Source organism: Diorhabda sublineata, chromosome 8, assembly GCF_026230105.1.
Source record: "Diorhabda sublineata isolate icDioSubl1.1 chromosome 8, icDioSubl1.1, whole genome shotgun sequence".
NCBI classification, from domain to species: domain Eukaryota; kingdom Metazoa; phylum Arthropoda; class Insecta; order Coleoptera; family Chrysomelidae; genus Diorhabda; species Diorhabda sublineata.
In genome coordinates, this window is record NC_079481.1 from 20482937 (window position 1) to 20504654 (window position 21718).

Genomic DNA, 21718 nt, shown 5'->3' on the forward strand with positions numbered 1-21718 from the left:
CTGCATTCTAATATTTACAGTAACATCCTCTACTAATTGTTGTAATTCATTTTGTAAAAAATTTAGGTAGTTGTCTCCTGTGAGTTCTCCAAAATGAAAAGGCCAATTAAATAACTGTCAACCATACCACACCACACGTTTACAAAAAACTGATGTTGAAAATTGCTTTCGACTGTTGCGTGGGGATTTTCGTCCGACCATACATGATAGTTGCGAGTATTATTAATGCCATCACGGGAAGATGTAGCTTCATCCGTAAAGAGTATACTCGATACAACACGATGATTATTATTTATCCACCGACAAAACTCCATACGGTTAGGGTAATCCTCTGGTTGTAGGTGCCGTACTCTCTGTACGTGATAAGAATATAAGCCTTGTTCGTGGAGTGTATTTATAACCCTTTTTTGTGGAAATCCCAATTGAGTGGCAATTCTCCGTGAGCTAGTAGTTGCATCTTTTTCTACTAGATGCAGAATATTTTTTACTCGAGTAGCGCGTTCAGATGATATGTTAGCACTGGGAAGCTTACCAGTCTCGCACAATTTGTTAAAAACTCTAATAAATACGTTTCTATCAGGAATATCCGGATATCTTTGGTGTGAAAAACATTGACGATATTCTTCAGTAGCAGTTGTAGTATTTCCATTACAGAAACCATAAACAAACACCATATTTGCATATTCTAAATTTGAATAAGTATCTGGCATTTTGCAACACTAACAATCACATAAATTCGAAATTAACATTCACTGTACACTGACATTTCATCAGAATTATCAAATGTCTTTGAGCCTCGAACATGTCATACTTTAATAATGTTAAAATTCTGATATAAGTGGAAAGCTAGATGAACATTTTTAATTACTCCATAACTTGAAAACAAATGAAAATCGGATAAGAACATATGAGTTTTTTTACATTATTTTCACGTGTATAATACACTCCTAGATTTTGGTGCGCTGCTCCCGATTCACCCTGTATATGGCCTGTATGGCTTGCGCGACTATGTCCGAACCTACATCTCTTCATATTGATCTATCTGTTCCACCCGTTTCATCGGCATCAACTATTTTTTTCGTTGTTCTATATGGATGTTGAATTTTCCTAACGTTTCTGAAGCCTATTAAAACACGTCTAGTAATTTAGTAGAGTAGCAAGTAATTTGGTAATTCAGTACTTGCGAACATTAAAAATTATTAGAGTAGTTTAGTATAGTAGTTTAGTCAAGTATTCTGTTTGTCGAATAGAGTTGCCTAGAGTTAAGTTAGTTATGAGTATTTGAAATACGAGGAATAATGGAACGTGAAAAGTGAATTATATAAAAACAGACAGTCGAAATATTTAACAAATAATTAAACAAAGTTTCCCACATTCTGAGTGCCTTGAAGTATCTTCTATTTGTCGCTCTTTCAAAATCCCATTTGAAGCTCTTAGTTTCCTTGAATATTTCTTCTTCAATCTCGTTTAAAATAATATTCAAATATTTTTATTGCTTTATTCAATTACTTTTTAAACTGTATTTGACGCTTGTACTAAATTAGTCCGAACGAAAAATTATTAGGGGAAACTGGCTACTCGACTAAATTACTCACAATCTGACTAAATCACCAGCCATATCCGAACAAGGCGTAAGGAATAACCCCACATTGCGTTGGAGTTCGGAAAACCACTTCTCGATTGTTGTTCTACTAACACCAATTAAATAATGTTACGAAGAGAGAATTATTTCTTAATTTCATAGATACCAGATAGTGAACATCATAAAGAGATGATCATGTGCAAAAACTTGTTAGTCTTCCAATCTGTCCTCATTCGCTTTATTCACTAGATTTAGCACTATGTGACCTCGGGATCGTTCTGAACATAAATAATGTACTAAAAGAGAAACACCATTTTAACACCATTCTGAAATTGATCACATCTTCAACAGAGTAAATGAAAGTCTTTTCGATAGGAGCCTTTCAGTCATGAATTCTACATCGGGAATAAGTGCTGTATCTATAAAATTTAAAAGATTTTTCTTGTTTCTCATTTAAACATTGTGGAAAACTACATATTTTTTATATCTATTACTATTGTTTTATCTAGTAATTAACATCTAGAAGACTATTTGTGAAAATATTTTTATCTAATCCTCTGTATTTTATTTGATGAATCGTGAGAAATCTTCTATGTAAATGTAATTTTCTGCCGTTCCACATAACAATCCATTAAAAAAATCGGTTATTCGAACAACGCTAAGCAAATTAGTGATGTGTAATTGAAAGGCGGACGGTAAATACGTACTTTGTATTTGATTATTTAATGAACATTACTTTCTTCCAAGAATTTCTAATACTGAATGGCGGAAAAGATCACGTCACACGCATACCATTTGTTAACTCTACCTTCCTTCTGCATGATCCACGTGAGGTAGTAAATTAGCTTCATTTCTATTATAGGTGATTCTCACATTAAGTCGAAAGTATATTTACCGATTGTCACGACATGATAATGTGGTAAATGCTCTGTAGAAATACATTTCACTTTTCCAAAAAAATGTTTTCAATTTATTAACTATAGAAATCAATTCATTGTAATCTATTTTAAAAGCACATAGAGCCGTGATTCCTAAAAGGGTCCACGGGAGACTCGATAGGGTCTACGTTGGGCGTAACAAAAAATGGGGCTCCATATCGTTGCCGTATCGGCTACCGTCCCGTCTGCAATGCTTGTTCAGAAATGTAAATTAATACGACTTGTGGTGTATGTGCTTGCAATCTTAAATGTGTTTGATTCCTCGCCAGTATTAATACGAATGTCGAATAGAAACGTTACTCGTTTGTTTCCGGAATTTCATAAAGAAAAGTAAAACGATTATTAGTCTGATCAATTTTAAAACAGACATCTCGTATTGATAGATATGTTCAAAAAATGTAAAGACCTGAACTCACATTTACAATGGGACAGCCTCAATTTGATAAAAACAAGGAGATTAATTTCAGCTTTTCTTGGTTAATTGAAATTTAAGGAGGAGAATATTGGTTGGCGCGAATTTTCACAGTTTTCAAACTTGTCGCAGGTAGAATGCCTTGATTGGAGACTAGACGCGATTGAAAAGGCTTATTCTGTACAAATGCAAGAAAACTATATAAATGTGAGAATTTCACTAGAATTTTTAATAAATAAAAGTAAAAGTAGTAGTTTATAAAAGACTATAAGGGGGTACTGCAGGATTTATATAAAAAATATACTAATGCTTCTAAATATTCTTGATTTTAAGTCTCTTCTGTTCTAAAATTAGTCTTTTTTTAATAATTTTTTAAAGATAAAAAATTTCGACTTAACTTCAGTCTTTATCAAAATATCATATTGACAGAGAGAGGGGGGGGGCAGTTGAGTTGTGAAAGTGTTTGCGAACCAAACAAACAAACAGATTCTAAAATAAAAAGAACGGGGAGAGTTATAATTTTATGTTTTTTAAAATAGAATTCGCAATACGCTCTACAGCTCAAACCATAAATATAACGAATAGCTCCAGAAAGGCAAACCATAGCGAAGATGCAATTCGAACAACGAGTAGTAAGCAGTACGAGAATCGAGCTGTTCAGACATAGATTTATTGGCAAAACAAGCAGAGGATAATTTTTTTCTTCAGACCATTGAAGATCAATATGTAGACCAAGAAGCTTAATCGAATTTGAATTTGAGGATTGTATTAAGTCATTGTGCAGTTTTAGAGGTTTTAAAGATCCTTCATAGGATAAAGTTATAGTCAGACCAGGACTTAATAGTAATGAGATCTTTGCCCATGTAGAATTTAAAGCTTATACCTAGATCACTCCAGGTTACACTGGTGTCATCTGCGAATAAAGTCAATTTATCATTAATTCTGTGACATCATTAATGATTACCAAAAAAAGAACTGGATCCAAAACTGAACCCTGAGGTACACCACTGCCAACTGGCAATTTACTTGAAATTGACCAATTGTTTTCGATATTCAAGGTAAGATACAAGCCATTTTAAGGGAACACTTCGAATGCCACAATAATCTAGTTTGTTAATCAAAATTTCGTGATCAACACAATCGAAGGCCTTAATACAACCACAACTAGTTCAATTTTTTAGCCTCATCATTTGATCTTGTGATATCGATAACAGTTTTATTAGATTTTATTTTGTCTGATTTGTTTTAGTAAGTCTTTTTTTCCACTCATACTTCGGTATTTACCATTTCCGTATTGTTTTGTGTTACTTAATTGGTTTTTAAAATGATCTGATATTTGTTATTGGTGATATTTTGATCAAAGATAAAATTATATTTTATTTGTTACCTCATTTATTGTTGTTGTTATCATTATAGAAATGTTATATGATCTAATCAAAGTCAAAATTCGTGTTTGCTTTTGTTATATGAATAATTTTTCATCATTCTATTTCAACTTCAAGTAACTTTACTGTATACTAACTTGATGTTTCTGAAGTTCCATTAAAAGAAAATACCATTTATGATTTGCATTAATCTAATTTCAACGTAATAAATAATAGAAATAGTAATTCCTTTAATCTATAATTATATTTAATATTAGAACGTTATTGGATTCCATATATATATAAGCAATTTACATACTTCACAGATGTATCATGGATTATGTTGATATATTCATAGATTCCTCCCACAGATAATATCCAATTTATAGATTAATTTACAATATTCTAATAGTCGACACACAAACTTTGATTATATCTACTATATTATTAACTCAAATTAAACAAATTTCAAACCATTGTTTCAACATATTTCCATTTTTTTAATTTTCTCATTTGCTTGTACTAGAGTAATCTGGAAAATTTCAGACATATCTCTGAACATGTTAGCACTTCAAGATTCTCACTAAAATTTCAGTCATTGTGTGAGTTTCTGTTTAACTATCGTTCAAGTGAGTCGGAAATTTTTCTGAAATCGAAAAAATTGAGTATTACATACTTGTCTTTGAAAGGTAATACCTACGCCTTCTCAATTGAAAGAAGTGTGTATGAAGAATCCGCATCATCATTTACGACCGTAAAATTTTTAATTCATACGTGACGGTATCAGGTTGACTGCAAAGCCAGCTGTATGATCTGATGTTAAGGATCTCTAGAGAAGATGACTTCTATGAGAAGAATCAAGCTTTAGGAATGTACAATCTTTACGAAAATATGCTTGAAATCGGGTTTTTAATTAAGTAGAACTCCAAACTAGCTTTGAATATACAAAAAGACTGGTAACGAATAGAGATTTACTCATGTCAGGTCTTATCCAGTTCAATAACACATCAGAGAGCTCTATTCAACACTGCTCCGTAAACCATCAGCAGTCTTTTCCTTTTATATACTTCGAAAACTGTCGAAAACCGGGGAAAATGAATACTTGCAAGTTTAAATTGGTCTAAGGAATGTACTCGCTTAATTCCGTTTTAAAAATGCTCCTACTCGTTCGAAGGTTGAAGGTAAAGTTCATCTCTTACGAATCGCAAACATTGTTTGCGATTGTTTTTTTGGTTGTCTACCTCACCTATTTCGCCTACCTCACCTAACCAAATCTATACATTCAGAGTAATCCAACAATAGCCATATAATCGAAAAAGTTCACCAGATGCTGCTGAACGACTTTCGGATTAAGGATAGAAAGGGCTATCGGCAAATGAAAACATTTGCCAAATACCCGATGAAGAATTGCATGCGTAAGTTATTGAAATGATTTATGCAGAATACGTAGTCTTTGTGCGGCGATTCATTATTATAAATAAAATCTGAAACTTATCACTACATAAAAAATATATTCATGACAGTGTATTGAGAAGGGCGGCTGTTTTTGGATTAGTCATGGAATTGTTTCCATCGACAATGTTCAAAAAGGTAAAACAACAGGAGAGTATACATCATTGCTTGATAAGATAGAGGGAAAAATCTCAAAATGCGACCGGGTCAGAAAATAAAAGAAGTGCTTTTTCATCATAATTCAGTGGTCCCTATGGTTAAAATTTACAGATTACATTTATAATTGATTCACCACGCGGCGTGTTCAGCAGATCTAGCCTCCAGCGATTTTTTCCTGTTTCCTAAAGTTGCACTTGCAGGGGGAAGATTTTCTCCACACGAGGATGTTAACTCATACGTAAACGTTTATTTTTAGGAGAAAGACGTCAATTATTATTTGGAAGGGATAATTGGATTGAAGCATCGCTAGATTAAGTGTATAGACTTAAAAGGAGACTTATTTGGAAAATAAAAATGATTATGGAAACAAATGCTCTGTTACTTTGTTGGGTCGAAAACTTTTCAAACAATCCTCATACTATTCGTTCCAATATGCTGCTACGTTCGCAAAATATCGGGAACTAATTAATGAAACAGTAAATACTTAATATTCATCCAAATTTGAGCTTCTACTGGAAGTCCTTTTCGAAAAAATCAATAAATGATCGCGTGCTCTAAGTGGTCATTTGAATATTGCCGAGTAAAACAAGTCAGCCATTTCACGGGATAGGATTTGTCAAGTATTTCACCAGTAATTATTTCACTTAAAAAATGGAAGAGAAATTTCAGAGGCAATTCAAGTATATAACGATGAATCACCATCTTTTTAAAATTAAAACACTATTTTATATGTGTATCTTGCCGAATTTTTCAATATTTAACCAACCTCTTTTAATCTATTGGTTTCAAATTTTACACAGTTTTTCAATTCCGATAAAGCATCAAATATATGGAATAGAAATCTGAGAGGAAACAAATGAAAAACAATATTAAGAGAACCAGAAATCTAAAACCTTTTATAACGAATGCAAATACAAATCAGTATAACTGTTTGTACCATTCGCATTAGATTTATTTCGTCACAAAAAGTATTGTGAAATGTGTTTTATGCTTTTTCAAGATGTCGAAAAGGCTTGTTAGATCCATTCCGCCAGTGTCTTTTACGTCCAACACAAATAACATTCAGCATTCTATAGCATTTTTACTATGAAAAAAGTGTGTATCAAATTGGTTATTAAAATTCTCTCGTTTGAACAATAAGAAGTTCGCGAAAATATTAGTACCGATACTTTTAATATAATTAAAAATGAACTAAATTTATTGGCCTAACGCTAAAACGAAGCGCCAATCCAGTTAATGATAGAACCCATCTTCACGTAGCATCCTGAATAAGTTGACAGAAAAAGACTGCTAGCCCAGTGCAAACAAAGGAGCGTTGGAGAGTTAAAGGAAGGATATACATTGGAAATGATAAGTAAAAATGTATGAAATTTCGTCACAATTGGAAAAGAGAAGACAACGGTTCACGTATATAGTAAGTGTGAAATAAGTCTCCCGAAATTTCGAAGTAAAACAAACGAGAACGAGACACTACCTGGAAGAATAGTTGGCAGTCCACTTTTCAGAAAATTATACAAAGACGACTGAAAATCAATAGGCCATCATTTTAATAAGAAATAAGAAAAAAATTATTATTGTTTTTTTACAAATTTTCATTATTTTATACCATGTATATTTACAGTTAGGTGCAGAATTTTAATATTATATTATACAATTGTAAAAATTTTAAAGATCAAATACATTAGATGACTACTTTCAATAAATAAAAACAAAAAATACAACACTTCTAGTTCACTTTTTTGCAACTTGACACAATATAACTAATTTAATTATACCATTATTGTCCATTTTATCATATTCATAGCAAAGGTAGTAATGTTTAGACTGTAATTTAAAAATAATCGGAGATCATCGGAGCAAAGTTTTGTGAAAACAATAGGTATACGTTAAAAACAAAAACATATTATTTAACAAATACTTGAACTTGTATTTGATTTAATTATGCATTTCCTAATGCCATAAACTTTATATGATTACATTAACGAGGCACCATGAATAACAGTAGTGCTGAGTAAACTGTAAAATAGTAATTAACTATTTTTAAAACTGTAGTTAAATTGATTAAAAACAAGCTTGCCTAATTTTCAGTTTATTCAATAATCTCATCTAAAGATTTGATTTTATTACAATAACATTTGTAACCAAAGTTTTTCAACTTTGTCGTTTATTTGAAAACCTTGTACTTTAAATTGATCCACAATTTTTTTATTTAATCCTCTTATCCTTTCGCATCATTCTAACTAGAAAACACTCAAGTATTGTTGTTCTTTCTACAATTCCGTAACCAAGCCTTCTGAGACTACAAAGATACTTCCACTTTTCACGCGACTATGTGATTTCAGGATTATCATTATGTATGAATATGTTATTTAATTCAGTATTTTTTTTCTATTTCTATTTATATTTTACATTTTTATTTACATTATGTTTTTGGTCTGATGCATTTTACTTTATTATATTTACGTCACTCCGTAATTTTCTTAAATACTCGTCTCCAAATGGGCTAAACTTTTATTTTTGTTTACATTACGTATCCTATCTTTCCATTTGTTTTTTACCAAAAATTGTCGTATTTATCGAATAATATATCTTGATTCACTAACTCTATTCTCCTATTTTCTTTGATTATTTTTTTGTATAAATATTGATATGCCGATACTTTCAAAATAATTTACTTTCCATTTCATTTTTCAAATAATTTTCATCTATTTCGTTCATAATCTTAACTTTAGTCTTGTGATCCTTCAATTCTTCCAAACATCTATAATCCCTATATTCACTAATTCTTGCATTTCGTTTCTTGTATTTCCTTTAGTCTGTCATCTTACTCTCTCCTATGAGAATTTATTACTTGGTTTCGGTATTATCTTCTATTTTCGTTTCGTTTCTATCTAAAGTAACTAAAACATCTATGAGATCTTTGCATATTAGAAATACTCGTAATTCGCCTACTTCCTGGATTTTCATGTCTCGTCTCATTTTCTCATTGTATACAATTTATGGACTCAAAAATTATTGAAAATCTTGCAAAACTATGTTTCCGCAAATTTACATCTTTCATTGCAATATTAAGAATCATAGTGAAGTTGTTTTGAAATCAAAGTGATTACTTGTAGAGTGTAATTTCTTTCTTTAAAACTTTAGACTAACATTAACTTCTTCATTGCGTGTCTTAACCGTTATTGATCGTTGGCTATTATATTGACTACGAGGGCTGCTACTTAAATTTTGAGAAATGGCAACACTGATGTGAATATGTCAAATCTGACATAATAATGATCAAGTTTGAAATTTTTAATGGTGTTCTTTACAGAAACTTGAAACATTCGTCTTGGTCAAACAATGGAATTAAATCGCAAATATTTTCATGCCATGGTTTTCTGTGACTTAAATAAAACCAACAGCATTGTACCGATAAACTCGCTTCGACTTTTGGTGATGAAGCAACATCTAGAGACACCGTGTTTTGCTGGCTTTTCAATTCAATCGTGGTCGCTTTTCGCTACAGGATCACATTCGAAATATCGATGCTGTGCGTAAACTGATATTACGAGATCGTCATATGACATACAGTGTGATTGAGGCATACTTGGGCATTAGTTGACTCGTATATATTCAATATTGCATTAATATTTGGCTGTCAAAAAGATTTAATAGCGTTGGATACCGCATAATTTGACAATGGCTCAAAATAACGCCGAATCATGGATCTATGCTCAAGAATCTGAAATTTAACACCAATCGACTGTATGGATTTTTCAAGATGAGTCAAATTCAACCAAAGTTGTTCACGCTTGAAGCAAGGAAAACATATTGTCATAGTTCCATTAGAGCAACTAGAGCAATTAGAACTCTCAAAGCCGATATTTTGGAGATACCTCAATCGGAATGGAAAAAATGCTTCGACTATTGGTTTAAACAATGCAAAAGTGTATTGACCTCAATGTAGATTCTGTAAAACAATAAAGCTATATACTGAATACACATCTAATGACTTGTTTTGTACTAAATTCTCCAACCAATAAACCTTCTCCCGCGAAAATTTATTCCATCTACCAATTTCAATGCTTTTAAATGCATCCAAAAATTTATTATTGGATACATTTTTTAACAATTTTACATAATTAATATTTATGTCATGACTGTGACTGGCAGCGTCGACAAAACCTTATTTTCCGGTCTGTCCAAATTTCAAATGAGATATGTGCTCTTTTCTACAGCTAATTTCATGTATATATATATATATATATATATATATATATATATATATATATATATATATATATATATATGTACACAAAAATGTATCCAATAATAAATTGTTGGATGCATATTAAAGCATTGAAATTGCTAGAAGTAAGAGTAGCTTAAATATGGACCAAGGGCCAATTCCGTACAGCCCACTGTATAATTTAGTAGTCAAGGAATGGATGTGAAGATTCTTGCCAAAGAGATTCTCTCGATGGATTTTATTTTTACGGGAGGTTTATTGGTAGGAAAATTCAGTATAAAAAAGATACGTCATTAGTTTTTAGTTTCAGTCTCTGAAGACGATAACTTGGTTATCGAAACGCTCGTCAGAGAGTGTAATTTTGTGTAGTAGTGGTATAAACAGTGTATTTAGTATGAATATCGCCAACGATTCCACAAATTCCAACTTAGTTAATAAAGCTATATCCAATTATTAACATTTGTTTTTATTTGTCTCTTTCAAAACTTAAGTAGAACCCTTCAACCCGTGCTTCTCGTACCTCTTATTTTTCCTTGTAATTACCAAGTTAAGAAGATCGTACTTTAAAGCGTTGCGCGTAGCATGACCAAAGTATTCTAATTTACGTCTGTTTGTAGTGTTCACCAATTCCAAACTTATGTTTAAGCGCTTAAGAACCTCTGTGCTTGTAACTATCGACCCAACTTATCTTTTAAAGGCGGCGATGAACCCACATCTCAACACTTCCATACGATTAAGCAGATATTCTGTGAACGTCCATGTCTTTTCGCCGTATAGGAGTACACCCTTATATTATTCAAATTGTACTTGTAGATTACCATTGTATAAATTTTAATACTTTTTTTCTTGTTTTTCAGGTAAGTTACTCTTATCGAGAAGTATGATTAGTAAGTATAAGTAATTTTCTTAATTCTTGAGAACCACATTTAAAAGACGCTAGCTACACCAATGAAATCTTTCGGAAAATGGTTAAGGTTTTTCTCTTTGCCGTCACATTCTGTAATGGAAAAGGAGAATTGCGAAACGATGAAAAGATAATTTAATCAAGACTGGAACATGACAACTTTAGTAAGAGGTTTTTTATTGGAGCAGCAGGTAAAAAAGAAAGTTGAAGTTATAAGGTGTACAATGCAAACCTTTGAAATGTAATTATCTTTTTATTAGTATCTTTCTTTTCATAAACGAGAAATATTTTCAGTATATCATAGAAGTCATGTTTTTTATCACAGAAATCAAACTGTATTCGTAGTGCTTTATCCCATTCGTTTTAATACTTTCTGACGTAATTGAAATATGACTAATTTATCAATTTTTTTTCGAATTTCTCATTTTTTTGTTGATTATGATGTAGAAGTTATTGCTAAAAGAATTGAAATTATGAGAAAACAAACAATATTAATTATTAGCGACACCCACAGAATCATGTTAATTATATACAAGGTGGTAAATACTTACGTACATTAATTTCTAGAACTGACAGTAGATGCAAAAATTATCGTAGGTACTGTTTTATATTTAAGACAAAATAGTTAATTTCATGTCATGTCATTTACTTAATTCCTCATAAATACAGGGTTTTTCGCAAAAGTATATTTTTATGATTAAGGGAGTAATAAAATGATAATGAGAAGCACTTTTCAGCTATTGCATGGTCAACAACTTCCAATCAGACTACCAGAGCTCGCGTAATTACAATGGGCCTTTTTTTGAGGATGACAGATAAAACAATGCGAAATCTGAAAATTCGTTTTAATTCGATAAATTGATGCATATACAAAGTGACAGCTATATCCTGTTTAATACTTTGTTCGCAACCAGACTAGATCACACGATTAGTTTTATTTAAGTATTGTTGTATGAATCTGGATCATACGGGGTATGATCAAACATTAGGAATGAAATATCATAGCATAATTACTTACGTCACAGCGTTCAAGGTTCAAGCTCATTTCAGCTTGTCAGTCAACTACTCTAATCCCTTTAGAGAGATCATCTTTGTAAAGATTTTGAACAACATTAAGATTATATTTTGTTTGAAAGTAAATATGTCCTATAAGCCCACGAATCATTAAAATGGATCATCTATGGATGAAGGCGATTTCATAAATAGATTAGAGCTATTTCTAAAGATTCATGATCAGAAAAGGTAGAAGTAGAGAGCACTTTTCCGACTTATTTTTTTGAAGGATATAATGTCAAAAATATAACATATTTTCGTTATAGAGTAACCCTATTAAGCTCTTGATTACTTACAAATATTTGGGAAGTATTATCATGGGTGGATCATCTTTCAACTCAATAAGGACCCTCTATAACAATATTGTGGTACCTACCTTCACATATGTAAGCAATACTTTGGCATTAAGATACAAAACGACAGAAACTCGGAATAGTTTCTGGAAGAACATTCTTATTTCATCGCGAAGTGAAGTCAGTGAAACGAGCTACTTTATAATAAAGTAGACCTTAGAGCTACTTCTAAAGATAAAGGATCCAAAAAGGTATATATATATATATATATATATATATATATATATATATATGTGTGTGTGTGTGTGTGTGTGTGAATTGTAAAGAAGTCTTTGCCAGCTATATTATGAGTAGTTTTTTATTGGGCACGTGGCAAGGAAACACCAAAATGGACTAACTTCAATATATTTTCCGAGCTTTCCAATACTTATGTATTCATCGTCTGGGAAATAATTAATTAAGATTTCCGGTGATTTTGATATTATTAAAGCTTGTTAAAATTTTTAATGTTATGGAAATCAAAATGGAGTGGAATGGAATTCATTATTCAAATTGACTTTGATATCAAAGAATATTGAATTTATATATATATATATATATATATATATATATATATATATATATATATATATATATATATATTATATACATAGAGAGAGAGTACGTTTTCTGATTTTTTTGAAGGATCTTATGTCAAAAATATGACTGGATTGGCCAATTACGTCACTGATTATGATGCAGATGTGAGTAGTTAATACAAGCCATATTAATATTATAATATTTTGTCACAATATCTCAAGTAAAACTATTATAAGCATTTAAATAAAACATTTCAAATATTCTATAAACACATTTACAGAATCAAAATGATACAAGCAATTAGGTCGTTGTGAGTAAAGTTGAGTTTTATAGGTTAGTTGGTTACTGATGACATTGAAATTTTTAAAGAATTTGTTGTTTTTTTCTATACCTTTACATACAAAGGAATGATAAGTATTATTACTTAGGCAAGTAACGACGCTCCTCCGTATACCTCTATTTTTAAATCGTCGAGTATTCCACTTCACATAATGCGGATTTTCTTTCTTACTTGAACGATGCTTATTTACTGCTTAGAGTTTTCATGTTTCGTGATGTATTTATATGTGTCGCAGCAAGAGATTTAACAAAAATCTGGGAGGATATAAATAAATATTATAAATCCGACAAACAGCACTTTACGGCTTTATCGATTTTAAAACTAAAAATGAGGCAAATTACAACATAAATATTATAACATCAATAAGTTGTTGTTATTCCACTCTTACATAACTGAAAATAACTACTAAAAGTATCGACAATAAATACGTTTATCTTAACACATATTATCTGTTTTATGAAATTAATGTTGCTTAATGAGTTTTGGTGCATATCCAACTAGATCTGCTTGGGACATCTCTAAAATTGCTCCGGTCGCATCAAATATGATGGTGATACGAGGGTTGTTACTTAAGTCTTGAGATAAACAAATAAAAACAAATATATGTAATTGGATATGGCTTTATTCTCCATTAAGATCAATACACTTTCGCATGCATTTGATCCAATTTTTCGACTTCGATTGAGGTACCTCTAAAACATGTGATTTGAACGTAGCAACCTCTTCTACAGGTGTAGACAAACGCTCATCTCACAATTTATTTTTATCTGAGGGAATAAGAATTCATTGGGTGTCAATCAAGGACTGTATGGCGGATTTTGTTTGAACTGATGGTTGAGAAGGATGAGAAATTGCATTGTTGAGGTGGATAATGATTTGTCTTCTGCGATTGCCAGAGCACAAAAGTGGGGATTTGATTCCATTTTTTTTTTATCAAAATGAATGTTTTAAGTGTCTGTAAACAATTCAAGTAGCACTCGCTTGACAACACATCATGAGTACGCTCACCATTAAAAATGTCAATTGTAATGTCACATTTGACACTCACATCAGTGTTGCTGTATCTCATAACTTAAGTAGCACATAGTCTATAGTCTAATAAAATAAAACTCAAATTAGTCAATTACATTATCGGCACAAAAAATATTCAATTTCAGATGCCAATGGTACATGGGTCTGAGTTTTTTATCACTGCTACATTTGATACTTGAAAAACAATTTTTTTCTAATGAAGTAGTAACTGAAAGTGCCTCATAATAATTTACTCCGCTTCTGTTAACTTGACTTTATCATTACTATAGTAACTGGCCCAAAATTAATATAGACTGGTTCACTATTTGTATCTACTAGAACATCTAATCCATATATACTCAATATATTGTAGTACTTAGCAATTACTCCTCGTCCGTAATATTGTAACATTGTAAAGCGTTACGCAATGTTCACTCACCAGAAAGTGTAGTAAACATTAAAATTTTTATCCAACAGAAAATAAATGAAAAGTAAAGTAATAGCTGAAATTTGCCTTTAAGTAGTAACGTCGCATTATTTTTTGTTACAACAGAAATTCTGTGCCACATTATTTTCTTCCAGTTATACCTATGGAGGCTAAATAATAGATGTCGGGATCACAATCGCCCGATTTAGCCATCCAAAATCCACTTCTAAGTTTCGAAGATTTGGAAATAAGAATATTAGCTGGGTGCTTCAGGGGGATGTTTTTCAAATTATTAGACAACACACTTTATAATTTTATTTATTTATTTGTTTTATTGCAAACCTCTCGAAAAATTACATATTTGCTAATTTTGATAAGATAGTTGAACGAGCTTTAAAATAAGGTATCACTTAATCCATATTTCCATTTGAGATTCCAGGGGTTGTGTCCATCTCCGCTAGAAGGTAGAAGTCTACAATTTGTTCTCTTTGAAAACAAGAGTGACGTGGTCCTGCATATTTTTCAATTTTCCATAATGGTGGGAATATAGAGAGTGGTACATTTTCAAAATAACAATCCTGCTCAAAAATCAAACTCCTCATTGTACCGCCAGTATTAAAAAATCATTTTTAAGAATTTAGCGGACTCTTCGAACAGGTTGTCAATATTATTTTTCTTGTATTATTTAAATATCATTGAAGTACTGGTATAAAAATTAATTTTACAATTTGATTGAAATATTATGTATTGAAAAGTAAAACATTTGCCAATACTTAATTATGAATAATAATAAAATGCATGCGGCATGCTTTTTACTAAATACTATTAGAAGCATTTTCAATTCACTGATATTTAGCAAACGAGTTATTTGCATTAAAAAGTAATAAAACTGAATAACACCAAGTTAGAGTCATCCTACTCGTCGACTTTATGGTAAGATAACAATTTGTTATTTATATCTTTAATTTGCAAAAGAGATATCTGGAGAGCTCGGAATTTAACCAATTTAGAAATGTTAGATAAATATTTAGTTTTTATTACCTAGTCACGACATGACTATTTGAAATTCGCGTTTATCAAAATCTTATTTGAAAAGACTTTATTTGAAAATTATAGAAATAGTTAATTATCGTATCTCTAAATTGTTACAGCACTTAATTATCAAAATTTTTCTTTCTTACTTCGTATCTAAAACTAATTGATATACTTAAGTGAATTCTTCTTCTATTGCAACACAAGCTGCTGACAAGTGTTGTCAACCTACTAGGTCTGCTCTCAATTTTTGATTATGGCAACACTAATGTGAATAAGTCCAATCTGACATTGATTGCCATCATAAAGTTTGACATTTTCAATGGTTAACGTACTCAGAACGTGTTGTCATACGAGTGCTATTTGAGTTGTTTACTTGAAACATTCATCTTGGTCAAAAAATGGAATTGAACAGCAGTGTGCCAATCAACTCGCTTCGACTTTTGGTGATGAAGCAACATCTAGAGCCACCGTGTTTGCTGGTATTCTGAATTAAATCGTTATTGCACTTTGCTACAGGATGAATTTCTTGAAGGTTATCTAAAATCGGCTGTTGTATCAAAATACATCACGGCTGTGCGTAAAATGATATTACAAGTTATAAGCAAGATCAGGGCTATATGGTGGGTATTCAATCTCTATAAAGCTATATGAGTAAGTGTTATATTTGATTCCTGAAAATCAATCAATGATACCATCGCAGTTTTAAAAAATTTGTAGCCATCACTTTTTCGGCCTTTCTTTGTAACCCTTGCTTTTTTTTGCACTAACTCTTCTTTCGTATGCCATTTCATAGAATCTCTTTTGGATGTCTAATTATAGTAGAAGACCAAGCTCCACTAATTTTTCTAGAGTGTCTAATGTTTTCTAGAGTAGTCATCGTCAACGTAAGTCATCTTTTAACGATTCTCGTTCTCAGCGAAACAACTTGGACCACTTCTTAATTGATGAAAATGATAGACACAAATCACAGTAAACAGCCTCAATTCTGTTTTTGGTTTATGTGACAAAAAGAGAGCGAAACTAAATTTGAGACATTTCTCAAAACTACTTGACTAAGTGGTCGTTCGAGCTCTACTATAATAAAATAATCGAAGCAGCAAGTTGAAACTTTGTGTTAAACTTGTTGAGACTGACACACGAATAAATATTTTTACGAATGCGCTCTAATTAATATATGATGCCAAAAACTCATGGACCGCACTATGTATATATTTATAGAGCACATTGGAATCAAAGTCGTAAAAGGAAATAAACATGTTGATATTTCATCCAGGATGGATCATTATTAATTCTGACTAGATGTGGAGTTATATGTCAATTACGTTATTTCGCATCTATTGATTGATTTTGTGCTCTTGACAGCTCACAAACGAATTGATGACGTCACAAGGGATTTCAGAGCACACTAATAGAAACGTCAATCGAAACAGCATTAACGTTTTTATGCTTTCAAAACCGTCTGGTTTGCCTATTTGTAGCACATGAATATATCCAAATTTGAAAAACATCAGCTTCATCAGAAGTTCATCAAATAAAACAAAAGAACTTACCATAGGTTATCGTTTTAGGTAACCATTTTTGAGACTTTATTGTGTTTGTCACCTTATATCTAAAAACAGAAACCGTTTCCGTTAATACGCTTTAATTTATATATACAAATTTCTTATTTCTAAGACCTTTTGATATATTAATGTTCTTGATTATCTTTCTTTTAAATATTACCAAATAAAAAAATAAAAATTTTTAAACAGAAGAGACCTAAAATCAGGAATATTTAGATGCATTTATATATATATATATATATATATATATATATATATATATATATTTACTAGATTTCTTCAACTATTTGAGTATTTGAGTATAAATTTATTTTTTCCTCTTTTTAATTTCTTGGGTTCGTAGGTTGTTTGGATAAAATAATAAAACTTCGATGAAATGTCACAAGTAACCAATTTACTTTAGAAATTGAAAACAACAACAAAATAAATTTCTTAAACATATTAAATTTAATAATAAAATAAAAACTAAATATTATAAAAATGAAAAATGGTCTGGAAGATATCTTAATTATGCTCATGCCATCCCAAAAAACAAAAAAACAGCGTCGTTATAGGATTAACATTAAAATTAACTGTTCCAGAATATCACCGTGAAGTAATAAAAAAACTCAAAAATAAAGAATAATATCAATACTCAGAAAATCAAATTAATAGAATCATCCGACAACGTACATATAAATTACACAATAAGAACAATATAAATCTAACTACACAAATAAATTCAAGTAAAGAAAAAGATACATATATAGCATTCCCCTATACATACCAACTATCAGAAACATTGAAATACATTTTATCGAAACATAACATCAATATAAATCATAAATCACACAACACATTATCACCACTTTTCAATACACTAAAAAACAAAACTAAAGACACTAAGAAATCAAATATTATATATTCCATACCATGACCTAAAAATTATATAGAAATGACTACACAATATTTAGAGAACAGAATAAATGGTCACAAATGCACCAAAAATTCATCGACTGCTCTACATAAACACGAAAAAAATGAACATCATGAATTTGATTTAAAAAAAAAACAAAAATCTTAGCTCAAGACACGAACTACCAAACATTATTTATCAAAGAAATGATACACATAAAACAAGATAAATGTTCTGTAAATGATAAGCAAGATATAAAAAACCTCAGCCAAATTTATCATAATTTGATAAATTAGTTTATTTCAATCTACCTGGTATAATATCGTTTTATTGAAATTTGGAGGTAAATACACTGATTCTAATACTAAGATATCTACTAATATGTTTTATCTATTCTACAAATATTTCAATCATCAAATATTAATTATTCTTTTGAAGATGCTCCCAAGGAAGGAGCGCAACCTTAAGTTATACATATAAATGTGGTTTTTCATCGAAGTTTTATTATTTTATCGAAACAACCTACGAACCCAAGAAATTAGAAATTGGAAATATATATATATATATATATATATATATATATATATATATATATATATATATATATATACGAACATGAAATTTACTTTTTTTAATAATTTTTTTAAAAGGATAGTAGTCATCTGCCATTATAAGCGCATAATTATGCCTCCTTAAGTGGCATGTTTTTTCAGGAAAATTGTCTATATTTGGATTGCTCACGTTTATTTTGCAACCATCTGGTATGAAATTATGGTATATGTTGGAATAAATTTTATTACTACTTACGGGCACAAATAATTTCTATAAATTGCACACCATCATCAACTTAAAATTTTTCATCATTTAATTTCACCATACCTAGGCCTAATTCAAGGGCGACTTTTTGAAAAATTTTCTTATTTTTTTTTTTCGACGTAATCTTTGAACTTGGCGACGATTTACTTTCAGATTTCTGATTGCTGTTCGATATACAAGGTGATATGATGAAATCATGTTCCAAAATCGCGGTTGACACGATTAAATATTCCACTATTGCATTTTTGTTTGATTGTGAGCAAATCGGCGCCCACCTTATAGAAAGTTTCCTCATACTCAGATCGAAACCACTCAGCCATGTGACATACATGGTTTTACAATCTCTCGCATTTCCGTTCTCATCTTTCAGAGCTAGTTGTATGAATCACTATTTTTCTATTGAAATTGGTGGCCCCCTATTACTTACGAAGTTGAAGCTGGCTTGAACTTATTTCCCCAATATACAAAGCGTAATAAGCACCCGAAATAACTTTTTGGGCTTAGATCGGATCAGTAACATGTTTTTCCTAAATTGGTTCAGCTTTTTTTATGTCAGTGTGTAGTTTGAGCACCATATCTCAATTAGTGTGTAATATTTGCTACCTTTGTTAAAAACAATAATAACAGAAAATTTTAAAAAATGGTGCTCATGATCATAGTAGGTACTATCAAGATCTTGGATCCACTCAACATATTTTGGTTAATGTTTTTGGAATGAAGGAAGCCAATGCTAGATTGTTACAAAAGGACCAAAGGACCAGAATATTTTACAAAAAAGATGCTTAACAACATATAACTGAGGACCCTACATTCATGAAACGCGTCATCACTGGTGACGAAATATGGGCTTATTAATAAGACCTTAAAACTGCCCAAGAATCTAGCGAATGACGCTCCAAAAAATTAGCCGACATGAAAGTCGGTCGAAACTCAAAGTGATGCTCAACGTTTTCTCTTATCATTGTAATGTAGTTCACCAAAATACTGAGGATCAAACAGTCAATAAGTACAACACTTGTCCATTTATGTGATATAATTCATAGTAAACTACCAGATTTATGTGCAGAAAGCTTATGGATTTTTCACTACGGTAATACATTTTCAGATTCCAGCAAGATATGAGTGATATTTTGGACAATCGTATCCACCAGGTTTTTTCTCTTGTCGAAACTAAAAAATCCGTTCCAGGGAAAGCGCTATGAGTCCATTGAAGTCATAAAAAGTAATTCACTTGAAGTACTGAAGAAAATCTCAGGCGAGATTTGCAACAAGTGAATGGAAAATAGAACTAAACTGTGGCATGCTTGTTTAGCTCGAAAGAAAACTATTTTCAAAGCGATAATATAGTTTTGTATTGGTATAAAATACGTAAAAATGTTTCGGATCAAATTTGATCACATGGTATATTAAATGTATATAAAAATTAGACTATTATATTAAATAAATTAAAACAGTTGGCAACGTTGGTTGAAACGTTGTAAAATTTGCATTTAACCGACGACATTACACACAAATAAAAAGTCTCATTTGGAATGCTAATAAAACGCAATTAACCAAATCTACTGTAATAATGACCGTAATTAGCGACGTTCACTTCCTAATTTAGTCTGGTACAAATGTAGGAAAGAAGAAGACGACAACGACTAATTCCAGTCCGGACGAATATTTTTATTTCCATAACGTTTTTCTTGAACAATAAGCTGACTTATATTGTTGAACCCAAGTAATATAGGGGCTCGGATATTACAGTAACAATTGGATGATGTTTTTTATTCTGGTTTTATAAATTAAATTTGCTCACATATTAGTTAAATTGCTGAACTGCTGAACATAAATATTTATTGTACAAATGATTTACTGTACAGTTGTAAAGTAATATACTGAGAATGTTTGTAAAGAAGTGTTGTGGGAGAAAAAAATGCACACTAGCATTCAAAAAGATCTTATTCCTCATTTACTATTCCAAAGAATTTTTTGGAAACTCTTTGCCAAAATAACTAGCACTAAATACTTACACTTAAATCTTTTTCATGCTAATTATAGAAGATATGGGTTTTTATGTGGTTCGTTATAATTTATTCCGCCGCTTCTTTATAACTGCATAATGCTTTATGTTTTATTTTCCAATTTGCCACAATTATAAACGTGAATAACTACTAATGTCTTACTAGACATTTAACAAGTCCTGAGTAACAAACGGTTGGCTAGTGACTACAATTAATCTCAAACTGTGAAGATTTCAAATATGCTCAGTTGTCGGGTGTTTAGGGTGTACAACGATGTTCTGGTTGAGAAATTCACAAAATACTCTAAATTTGCTAAACTTTTAAAAAATTGACTAAAGCAGAAGATACAAGCAGAGAACAGAGCTCTATGGTAAATGGAAATATATTGAAGAGCACAGAAATGAAAATGAAACGGAACGCTAAATATATAAAACAATGATATATCAAACAAAGTTATGTGGCCAAAAAAAACATAACATATAAATAAAAATAAAAAATAAAGAAATAGAAGAAATCTTGCAGGGAGAAAATATGGTAAAGATGATAGAATAAACAAAATTGGGGCATATAAGTGACTTTGAATGGAAAGAGGAATAAGAATGATAGTAGAGTAGACGCAAGGTGGGAGAGGAAGATCGAGGTTCAGATGATTGAATGAA

General features: G+C 31.0%; 1 protein-coding gene across 14 annotated transcripts in view; it reads left to right on the forward strand.

Moving 5' to 3' along the window:
• The window catches only part of LOC130447221 (uncharacterized), a 533966-nt gene that overhangs the window by 406072 nt on the left and 106176 nt on the right, over nucleotides 1-21718 (forward strand). Inside the window, exon 4 of one of the 14 annotated variants that reach the window (XM_056783921.1) lies at nucleotides 10996-11025. The exons of the other annotated variants lie outside the window; for them this stretch is intronic. The gene's annotated coding sequence lies outside the window, so the exon portion shown is untranslated. The remainder of the gene's footprint in view (nucleotides 1-10995; nucleotides 11026-21718) is intronic. 14 annotated transcript variants of the gene reach the window in all.